General features: G+C 39.5%; 1 pseudogene; it reads left to right on the top strand.

Annotated features, from left to right (window-relative positions):
* Positions 1–1371: 1371 nt before the first annotated feature.
* Positions 1372–3640, top strand: LOC103004865 (protein artemis-like; annotated as a pseudogene).
* The last annotated feature ends 8338 nt before the right edge of the window (positions 3641–11978 follow it).

Here is an 11978-nt window from a genome sequence, read left to right as displayed (position 1 = left end):
GGGAGGGGAGGAGACTACTTTTTAGAAAAATACATGGGCTCAATGGTACTATTCAATAACTTTCATTTTTCACTTGATATCATATATTTAAATTCAAAAATAGATATCTACCCATTCTTTTTAATAGCTGCATAATGTTCTATAACTTCTCCCCTCTTTTCCTTCCCTTTCCCTTTTATTAAAAAAAACTTTGAGTTATAATTTAGGTAAAATACACCTATTTAAAACGTGTAGTTTATGGCATTTTGACAAATATATGTAACACCCTGCTAGTCAAGGCGTAGAACATTTTTATCACCTCCTTAAATTCCCTCACAGGTATTCTCTCAAGATTATATATATTCTTTTGTGAAATGACAGTCAAATATTTTGGCAATTTTAAATTTATTTTATTTTTATTTTTGGCTGCGTTGGGTCTTCGTTGCTGTGTGCAAGCTTTCTCTAGTTGTGGTGAGCGGGAGTTACTCTTCGTTGCGGTGCGCAGGCTTCTCATTGTGGTGGCTTCTCTGGCTGCGGAGCACGGACTCCAGAGCACAGGCTCGGTAGTTGTGGCGCACAGGCTTAGTTGCTCCACGGCATGTGGGATCTTCCTGGACCAGGGCTCGAACCCGTGTCCCTTGCATTGGCAGGCAGATTCTTAACCACTGCACCACCAGGGAAGCCCGGCAATTTTAAAAATGGGTTACTGTCTTCTTACTGAGTTGCAAGTGTTCTTTGTATTTATTCTGGAAATAAGTCTTTTGTCAGGTGTATGTATTGTGAATATTTTTTTCCTCTTTGTATGAGGCTTGACCTTTCTCTTAACAGTGTTTCTTGAAAATCAAAGTTTTTAATTTTGATAAAATTCAATTAGTCAATATTTTTCTCTTATTGCTAGTGCTTTTCTATCATGTTTAAGAAATCTTTGGGCAGGTTCCCAGATGTGGTGGTGCAGTCAGTGGTGGCTTGGGCTTCCACACCCGGCTGGGTCGCCAGTTCACTGGGGTTGGCTGGTGGTGTGAGCTCCTTCAAGGGGCAAATGGCCAAGTATCCAACAATCTCCACTGACTTCTTGGACAGGGAGAACCTGAGGGCCCACACCTTCTTCCTGTCCCGCTGCCATAAGGATCACATGAAAGGATTAAGAGGCCCTACTTTGAAAAGAAGGTTGGAGTACAGATGAGGAAACTGAAGAACCAGAGAGGTTAAATTAGTTGCCCAAGGTCACACAGCCAGTAAATGGCAGGACCAGGATTTCCACCAGCTTGAAGGTTTACTTATACTGTTCACTGTTACTAAAGAGTTGTCAACTAGTTGTTGTTAACTAAAGATTTTGGGAGAAACGAATTATATCAACTGAAATTGAAACTCCCACCCAGATATCTTTAGTCAATGAAGCATCAAGAGAGGAGGGAGAGATTGTTGTGACTCTCTTACCAGCTGGTCATTGCCCAGGATCAATTACATTTTTATTTCAGGGCAATAACAGAACTGTCTTGTACATGGGAGACTTCAGACTCGCAAAGGGAGAAGCTGCTAGAAGCTTGCATTCTGGGGGCAGACTGCAAGACATCTTAGAGTGTGTACTTATATACTACTTTCTGCAGTCCAAAATATTATTAAATTCCTAGTTGGGTGGAGTGTCTGAGTGAAATATCCGAGCTGGTTTGAAGCTGGATCGTTCAGAGTCTGTACCATGATGTGTGGCTGAACTGCTAAGCAGCTTACGGGTAGGAGTATTAATCAGCCTTAGTGAGGAGTTAGGAGTCCAGGTTCTTGTGGATAAACGAGACATTTAGAAACATCTGACATTCTTCATCATCTTACAACAGACGGTAGCACTCAGATCCACACATGTCGGCATCCAAAAGCAGAAGAATATTTTCAGTGGAATAAGTTACGCTGCAGAATTACTTCCAAAAATAGAATTCCACTTCACACAGTCAGCATTAAGTCATCCACTATGTGGTTTGGAGAAAGAACCAGAAAAAACAATGTCATTGTGAGGATTGGAGAGAGTTTGTACAGAGCTCACTTTTTTTTTTTTTAACTCCTCCTACAGTGAGATTAAAGATATTTTGGGCCACATCTGTCCAGTGAATGTTACCAAACTCAGGTCCGGCTGCTCACCACTCAAAAGTCAGTACCCGAGAGGCAGTTGTTGGTAGAAAGGAAAATTGCTTTTAATCAGAATGCCAGCAATCTGGGGAAAAGGTGAACTCATGTCCCCCCAAACAACCAACTCCAAAGATTTTGCTCAGCCATGAAAGTTTTTAAAGGGGAAGTAATCTCAATTAATCATTGAGATGGGGGATCAAACTCGTAGCCATCTCCCACTGTGTGCAGGCTTGTCGACGCCTTGTGATCTTTCGTTAGATGCTATCTTGTTCACACGGTTTGTGAGATTACTGAAGGGGAAGCTACTAGGAAAAAGACCTGGTCTTCAGTTAATTACTTACTCTTCATCTCTACTTCTTTGATCTAAGGGAAGAACCAACAGGTTAGGCAAGGTATTGTGTGATCAAAAGATTTGAAAGGTGTATTTGGGCCGGAGATGAGCAGATCTTGGGGGTGCCTGTTTTAGAAGTTAGTTACAGGAGTCTCTTCTTGGACCCCCTAGGTGCACCCTTTCTCATTTCTTAGATTAAAATGAGAGATCTCTTGGAGCTCCTACTGTCTGCACCGGTGCCTAATTCTGGATTTTTGCATGCCTCTGGGTCCAGGCTGGAGATACTGGTGGGAAAAAAAAAATCCCAATAATTCACTGCTGAATTGGTCTTGTTTTGAGTTTTATTCTTTTTCTTTCTTTCTTTCTTTCTTTCTTTCTCTTTCTCTTTCTCTCTTTCTTTCCCTTTCTTCCTCCCTTCCTTTCTTTCTTTCTCTCTCTCCTTCTCTCTTTCTCTCTCTCGCCCTCCCTCCCTCTCTCTCTCTCCCTTTCTTTCTTTCTCTTTCTTTCTTTCTTTCTTTCTTTTCTTTCTTTCTTTCTTTCTTTTCTTTTCTTTTCTTTCTTTCTCCTCCTTCTTCTTCCTCTTTTTCTTTCTCTTCTTCTTTTTCCAATCAGCCTGCTATGATTTCCTTTTCAGAGTCCTCAGATGATGTCCCATGCATTCTTTACAAGGTTTTTAGTTGTATAGTGTAGCAGAGACAAGGTGCACTATAAAAAAAAAAGAAAAGTTAGTTACAATGTAGACTTTGCTAAAGTGATGAGCAAAGGGGCTTCCTGCTGAGGGCAGTTTCCTGCAAAGAGCTGCTCACCTGGATGCTTATCCAAATGCCATTCCAGAAGGCACAACTATGGATAAAGTTAAAGAAATCTTCAAGCCTTCATGCTGGTCTTCCCCAAAGTATGGAGCCAAAGTATAAACCACTTGGAAAATTGAAGAGAGCTAGAACAATCCACCTAGACTCAGGAGGAAAACAATGATCTCTTTGATGATCCTCTCCCTGTACTTTTAAGGCACAAGGTTCCAAACCAGCAAACTCTTCACCCTGAGGTATTTCCCATGGTGACTGCAATATCACAAAATCAGCCTGACAAACTGAGAAAGGCACAAGATGCCTCAAAGCAGAAAGTACGCCAACCTCTCTTTGGGCAAATGTTACAGATTATGAAGAATCCATCAGTGAAAGTGAAGAATTAGAAATCACAGCTTCATCTTAAGGATTTTCATTTAGATTGCTTTGAATTATATAGATCAATTTATGGAAAATAGACATTTTGGTAATATTGAATCTTCCAATCCATGAACATTTGGGTCTTCTTTAATTTCTACCAGTACTATTTTTTTATTTTTACTATACTGTTCCTAACTATATTTTGTTAAACTTATCACTAGGTATTTCATATTTTTTGATGCCTTTATATGTGATATTAATAATACAGAGTCATTTTTTCTTTCCTTTCAGCATTGAAAAAATGCCATTCCATTATTGTTTGGCTTGAGAAATCAGTGATAATCCTTATCTTCATTCTACTATATGCGTTGTCTTTTTTTCCCTTTCTGACTGCTTTTAAGATAGTCTCTTTATGATTGGTTTTCAGCAGTTTAATTAAGATGTGCCTTGATGTGTGTTTTTATGTTTATTCTTCTTGGAATTCATTGTGATTTATGGATCTGTAGATTGATGTTTTTCATTAAATCTGGAAAATTTGCAGCCATAATTCATCAGATTTTATCCTCTCCAGACACTCCATCTCCTTTCCTTCTGGGAACCCAATTACCACTTGATGTATTTCCACAGTTCATTGAGGCACTGTTATATTTCTAAGCCTATTTTCTCTATTGCTTTAGTTTAGATAACTTATGATGCCATGCTAAATTCACTAATATTTTCTTCTGCAATATCTAATCTTCTATTAAGTCTATCCAGTGAATTTTTCATTTTAGAAGTTGTATTTTTAAGATCTAGAGGTTCCCTTTATTTCATTTTTATAGTTTCCATCTGTCTCCTCGTTGTTTGTTTTTATAAATCTGTGAACATATTTATAATAAGTTTTTCAAGTCTTTTTTTTTCAACTTATTGTTTCTCTTATTTTTGGTCTATTCTAATGATTTAGTTTTCCACAGGTCATATTTTCCTGACTTTTCATAGGCTACTAATTTTTAAGTTATATTCTGGACATTGTAGGTTCTAAATCTTTGAGAGTCTGGATTTTGTGATCTCCCATTAAAGCATGCTGAATTTTATTGGGCAGTTAATTTTCTGGAAGATCAGATTTATTCTGTAAAGACTTTCGAGGGACTTTCCTGGTGGCGCAGTGGTTAAGAATCCGCCTGCCAATGCAGGGGACACGGGTTCAATCCCTGGTCTGGGAAGATCCCACATGCCACAGAGCAACTAAGCCCGTGTGCCACAGCTACTGAGCCCGCGCTCTAGAGCCCGAGAGCCAAGGCTACTGAAGCCCGCACGCCTGGAGCCCGTGCTCCGCAGCCGGAGAAGCCACTGCAATGAGAAGCCCACGCACCGCAAAACGAAGAGTAGCCCCCGCTCGCCACAACCAGAGAAAACCCGCGCGCAGCAACGAAGACCCAACGCAGCCAAAAATAAATAAATATATTAAAAAAAAAAAAAACTCAAGTCATCTTGAATCCTAAAGACTCAGGACTTCCTACCTCATAACTTATATCTTACTGCCACCAGAGGGCGCTATGCAGGGAAGATGAGCTAGGTTTTTATTCAGTACCAAAAACCCTTCTAGGATTTTTGTGTTAACACTTCCAGGAAAACTTGAGGCTTTCCTCACACTTAGAAGTATGCCTTCTACAGAAGAGATGCTTGATAAATATTTGCTGATGATAAGTAGGAAGAGGCCAGGTGAAGAAGTGGAGGAGAAATCCAGAGAGCTGGGTTCTGGGTGCTTACCCCTCTCCCAAGTGGCTGTGAGATCTGAAGCACAGCCGCACAGCCTGATGGGGCTTTGTAACTCTTTCTGTAAAACGAGAATAATGGGGTTATTGGGGGAAATAAAATAATCTATTTAAAAGGATCTTGAAAAATATAAAATGCTATACAAATATGACAGGTAAAGAAATGTCCCTATGAAAACAAACCTGCAAAATGTTCTACTCACGGGTACATTATCCTCTTCAGTAAATGATGCCCCAAGCCCTAACACGATGCACTTATTGCCAAGGGCCTCTAAATGTGTGTGTCTGCTTCCCCTTCCTGATGTTGATGCAGAAACAATTTTTATCCTGGTTAGCACGTTCCTGGACACGGGCTGCTCATGAGGTAGTTGTATGTCATGGTTGGGCCTGAGGTGTATCCAGGTTCCTGCTGTGATAGGGAATTACATACACCCTTGGCGTGTTTTTTTTTTTTTAATCCATTCAGTCCCTGGCATTCAACACACACCCAGAGATCTCACTGGAAAAACCGGGGAAATTGGTCTAACACCCACTGGGTCTTCCACGGTTCCTTGAAAAATTACATGTTCCACAGTGGCACCTCTCATTGCTTTTCCAAATTAGCAAGAAGTGACAGTCTTGGGCTTCCCTGGTGGTACAGTGGTTATGAAACCGCCTGCCAATGCAGGGGACATGGGTTCGAGCCCTGGTCCGGGAAGATACCACATGCTGTGGAGCAACTAAGTCCATGCGCCACAACTACTGAGCCCGTGCGCCTAGAGCCCGTGCTCCGCAACAAGAGAAGCCACCGCGATGAGAAGCCCACGCACTGCAACGAAGAGTAGCCCCCGCTCGCCGCAACTAGAGAAAGCCTGCACACAGCAACGAAGACCCGACTCAGCCAAAAATAAATAAAATAAAATAAATAAATTTATTTAAAAAAAAAAAAAAAGAAGTGACAGTCTTGAAATTTAGAGACACGTAACTCATAAATATGCATTCAGTACTTTCCGGCCCAAGAACACAAATCTCTACAGTTTTGCTGTCCTGAAATATATTCTGCTGAGATTATGTTTTCTTCTTCCTCTTCTAGGCTGCCCCACACAGATTAACCTTCTCCAGTACCCTTACATCAGACTGTTCCTGGAATCCAGAAACTCCAGTGTTTTCCCACTTCCCATAGAAATCAATCAGATTCCTCCAGATCCCATGATGTCTAGCCCACACTGCTCCTATGTTGGTCGGCTGCACTGCCAGTCAACCTGAACTTGTCTCTGCCTTCTGCACGTACTCCAGGCTTTCCTATCTCTGCTCGTGCCCTCCCATCCCCACCTGCATCTGGCCGAGTCCTGTTCGTTCCTCCTGGCAGAATTTAAATGCCAGCCCTTTTTTGGAGTAATTTCTTCCACCTCTCAACTCTCACTTAATACTTTCTGCTTTGTGCTCCAGGGAGCTATGACTCTCTTCTTCTTGTGTCCGATTTATCTTTGTGTTCCCACAATATCAGCACATGATAGGCCCCCTATAAATATTTGCTAGGCAACATAGATGAATGGAATTTAATCTAAAGGGTCTTTAGGGAGTACCCCATTAGAATATGTATCTATCCAAAATTAAAGGTTGTCTTTTCTTTAGAAGTAGTTATTTGTAGCCATTTCTATTGTCTTAGTTCCCCAGCTGACCCCTTCCTGAGATCTGTGCCTGTTTTTGCGAAGTTTTTACTTTTCTCCATATTAAATTTACAGTTTATATCAAGCTCACTTGTTTAAGTTTTTTATTTCTGTTCCCACTGTTCTCATGTCCCTTTACAATGTATGCAATTACATGAGCTGCCTTTGAGAGCAAGATTAGATTTTAAATCTTGTGATTAACCTTTCACTTTGCGAGATTGCCAGCTCCAAGTTTCTCGCACACTTCTCTTGTTTTGCTCTGGACTAATTTCTCTATTTCATCTCTTTTGTTTTGTGTTACTTTGTAACTCAATTCTTGGCTGCATAGGCCCCGCTTGGGAGAATTTCCTGCCTCCCTAGGTTTTATAGAATGACTCCTCTGCATAAAATCAAACAAATCTATAAATGTTGGAAAACAGCCTATCTAAATCTGCCCGGTTAAGAGTTCCAGGTGGCTACCAGAGTTGCAAAGTTCTTGTTATTCTGATATTTTGAACACAAGATCTTCAAAGAAGATGTTTTGAAAATTTACCGAAAATACAAATTGCATGTATTTACACATGGAAAATTTTCCTAAATAAAAAACTACTTAGCTTTAAATTGGAACATTAGATTGGAAATCTTTTCAAATTCATAAACTGCTGAGGTTTTGGTCTACATTTGTTGAATTCTTATTTTTTATCCAATTTGTTTTAATTAAAAAAAGAAAAACACTTTTGAGCTTAGAAGACCACTTTAAATTTTACAGTGCAGTAGAAAAGTATTTTGCCAGTGACCCAACAAAAATGATAAAGGTGTGTATTTTAAAAAATACTTACAATACATTCCTTCAGGAAATAACTAATTTACAAGTAAACAAGATATTTGATGTTTTAAGATCTTTCTCTTAAGATCATTGCAACAACTTCCAAGAATACTTGATTTCCTGGCAGTTTGAATACAACTAACATGAATAAACAATCAGTATTTAGACCTACAAAAGAGATTCATTTATAGTAATTGGTTATAGACAACATCCTAGGCATGAAATTAATTCCAGCCTGATCTGAAAACCCTGATAGTGTTAAAATGGATGTTTGATGTGTTATTAGTTAATGATATTTCATCTGAGGACCTTATCAAGTTGCACACAGCAAAGCTGTTGTCATTATTTTTTACTCTCCCAAAGTGACACTTTAATGAAATGTGTCAGCACACCAGTGTTAGGATACGTTTCATTAATGCCCAGCACTTTTGTTCTATGCTTTACATTTGGAAACAGATTTAAGTATTAAGTGCCTCTAATGTCTGCAGCCAGGGAATCCTTTCCGAATTTGTAACAGTGACCAGAACAGACCGCATTACACTCTCCAAATGGTGTGGTTTTGCATTTGAATGTCTGAATTATCCCGGTTTCTTAGAGACGACCAAAACGCCAACATCTTAAATCCTCAAAATACTGTCCGCTTCATTGAATGCTCGTGATCTAAGCATATGTGTAATTATTCTGTAATTCTCCCCAAAATGTGATTCCTTGGAAATGCATACTAGGTTTCTCCTATTGTAAATGCAATGACTATTTCTTTGTGGCCACTTCTTTAAATACGGTAACAAGCAAGTCTGTGTGTCTGTGTGAACCGCCTTGATAATGATGATTTCTTCCCAAGCTCTCCTTGGGACACCCATCGGGGAAAATACGCCCTGCATTTGTGTAAGAGAGAGACCCTGATCACAAAAAGACCATTTAAGATGGTATACATTACAACTAGAGGATTTCTTGCCAGAAACAGGCCTAATGTCATTCACAATAGCCTTAGAAATAGTCTCAGATAGTAAGTTAGACTTTGCACATGTTACCAGGGCCAGCTGTGGTAATCCATGGCTGCATATAGATTTTAGAGAAGAATAGAATCCCATGCTCCTTTAAAAAAGCTTTGGTTGTGGTCAACCATGGAAAATTAAAACATACACTTTAAAAACTGACAGCTGGAAAGAAAAGTGGTGGTGGAGGGGGGCAGGATGAAGTAGAAGGGATGGTTAGGGTATATTTTAACTTCGGTTTTTACTTTAAAGTTTTGCACTTTCTTTGGGAAAACCCATCGGTGGCACCTTTCCCTGGAAACCACCTTAGTGGGCAGTTATTCCCAGCTGTGAGATCCTGTGTGTGGAAGTCCTTTGCAAATGGTTAATGTCTCCTTCAGATGTGGCTGGGCTGTTCTTATTACAGCCCCTCATTAATTCCAGTGTGAGTCGTTTAATTTGGCCTTTTGGTTTAGCAGAGTGCAGTGGGTTTGTGGGTGTTTACTGGTAAATACAAACGACCATGGAATGGGGGGGCCGGAGGGGAAGGAGAGTCAACTTGCAGGATCATAGTTACTCTGTGAATAATTTGATAATCACTCCGCAGCAGGTGCTTGCATTGAGTCATTCCTCCTCTTGGCATAATTTTGCAAATAGCTTGGCTTTTACAGCCTGTGCCATTCCCGCAGCACCATTTCTAATGGTAGCTTTCAAAATGATTTCAGCATCATGTGAGCTGGGACATTAGTTTCCTACTAGTCCATCTCAGTTACTTGTTTATTCTTGGCAATAAAATTTTTAGAAATTTTAAATCTGGGAGAAAATACTGGGAGACAGTAGGAAAATCAGTCTTATTGATCATTTAAAGGAATTTTAAAGTTTGAATTAAAGGAAAGCCGTTTTAATCTTTTCAAAAATACGCAAGCAACAAGTGAAGAAGTGAAAACGTTGGCAACTTTTGTACTTGAGAGGAGGATAGTTGCTGGGGGTGGAGGGGAGTCAGGCAGTGGGAGAGGGGTTGGGAAACAGCCCCCATAGTGAAGCCTGTCCTCTGTACTTGCCAGGCCCCCATGAGTGATGCCTCGGCTGTGTTTCCATTAGCATTAGAAAAGACCAATTTTATGTTGCAAAGTCAATTTTAGAAATTTAAAAGAAATGACAGAAGTAAGAACTCAGGATGCACTATGTTGCTAGGAGGTTTGGATCTCTTCCCAAGGACAGAATGATGTGCATAAAATCAGCAAAAGATTTCTGAGTTCTTCATCATGTTTATATTTATTTTTAAAGTACTGTACTGTATCATTTATCTGGATGTTATTTATTTGCCAGTCTTATGAGAAAACAAACTTAAGAAGGCTTCTGAGCAATAAAAATGTGTCCCTAAGTCTGCTCACTAACTTTATGACTAAGAGAGCCCCTCAATACTCACTCAGAGCCTAATTACTCGTATGTTACAAATACTTCTAACACACATGGATATCCGCTTCTCCAGCTCATAAAAGATTAGAAGCAGCATAGCAGATGGGGAACAAATGAGGAGAGGATCTCGGACTTACTGGGAGCAGCAAGAAATAATAGCTGACAGCTTGATTGTGAAGGGGGAGACAGAAAATCCATATAAAGCAAACATAACACTATGAAAGCTTAGCAGTCTGGAGCCATTCAGGGTTTTACAGTTTACCAATCCCAGAAGGTCGCACTGTGTCATAGCCTAGAATAAAAACTGATGCTCATAATCATGACTTTGAGTCATCAAGAAAAGATTGTGTTGTTAAATGTGCCTGTCTTTTTATTTATTTTTTTAATCTGAGGCCTATAGCCAGTGTTTATGAGGCACTTAACTTTATAGAAAAAGGAACTCAGTAACTGTCATCCTTATGTATAGCCCCCAGAGTCATGTTTCAATCTTGCCCACGTGCAGGCATTCATTTTCCCATATATTGCTGTCATGAATGTGAATGTGCCTGTGTTTAAAAAGGCATATGTAGAATAATTTCCACTGGAATTGGCTAATATTTGATATTAAGATACAAGTCTTTGTGCTTAAAAAGCTGACCTTTAGTACTTTGGAAATTACTATTTATGTGGAGATTATTTCTCTCTCCATAATGCCAAATAATTAGTATATAAAAATTCCTCATGCTTTGAGTTTTGGCATAGCTAAATGTTCTTACTCAAATTGAATTTTATAATTATAATTCTTTCTCTAGTGACACAGCTGGTATAGTGAGAAAAAAAAACACTAAAATGAGAATCAGAAGATTTTCTTGGTCCCTGCTCTACCTCTGAGATGCCAGGCGTTATGGGGAAGTTAGTTACTCTCTGGTGCTCAGTTTTCTCACCTATTCAGTGGGGTTCTCAGACCCCATCCAGTCTGACAAACTATGATTTTTTTTTGAAATGGTAGCTCAGTAAGTGATAGGTGATTCTCTTTGTGCTTGATGCAGGGCTGAACCACAGAGGCTGCCTTCCATCCTGTGGGGATTAGAGGGACTAACCTCAAACTTTACGCTCACCAGCATCCTGTTAAGGTATTTTAAAATGACTCTAAAAGGACTTAGAGCCAAAAATGTTAATAACATTTACCTCTCAGTGGTGAGAACACAGAAGATTTTTCTTTTCTTTTCTTATGCTTTTCTCATGTTTCCAACATTTCTAAAACAAATGTGTATTATTTTTATAAGGAAAAAAAAGCAATAGAAGCTATTTTAAAAATATAGACACAAAAGAGAAAAACTTGAGGCCTTCTAAATGCTTAGAGAAGTTCGGTCTTAAAGGCAGAGCATGTATGAAATAGAAGGTGGATAATGTTACATCCCCGGAAGTAGAAAATCCACTCGGCAACTATTATGTCTGCCACATTCAGGACTCTCAAAATGAGTGGTAATTTTTCAGACTTGAGGAATAAAAGTAGCATCCAGCAAACCAGGGGAATATGGCATTAAAAGAAAAATCCCCAAATAAACAACTACTTATAATCCTGGGCTCCCAGCTGCCTTTTGTCTTCTAGATGATTATCATGGCAAAATATCCTCCTTGCCAGGGACAATCGCATTGTGATTTGTCAGATGCTAACTGGTTAGACAGGAGCATTTTTCTAGACTCTGAATCTCTGGGTACTTTCCCCAGGATCATCTCCTTGGATAATTGTTAGAAAATCTGCAGCCTACCCAAAACCTGTCTAAAAATACTGGAGAAATAG

The sequence above is a fragment of the Balaenoptera acutorostrata genome, chromosome 9 (genome assembly GCF_949987535.1).
Source record: "Balaenoptera acutorostrata chromosome 9, mBalAcu1.1, whole genome shotgun sequence".
NCBI classification, from domain to species: Eukaryota; Metazoa; Chordata; class Mammalia; order Artiodactyla; family Balaenopteridae; genus Balaenoptera; species Balaenoptera acutorostrata.
Note: the sequence above shows the minus strand (reverse complement) of the source record. Positions and strands in the feature narration are given on the sequence as shown.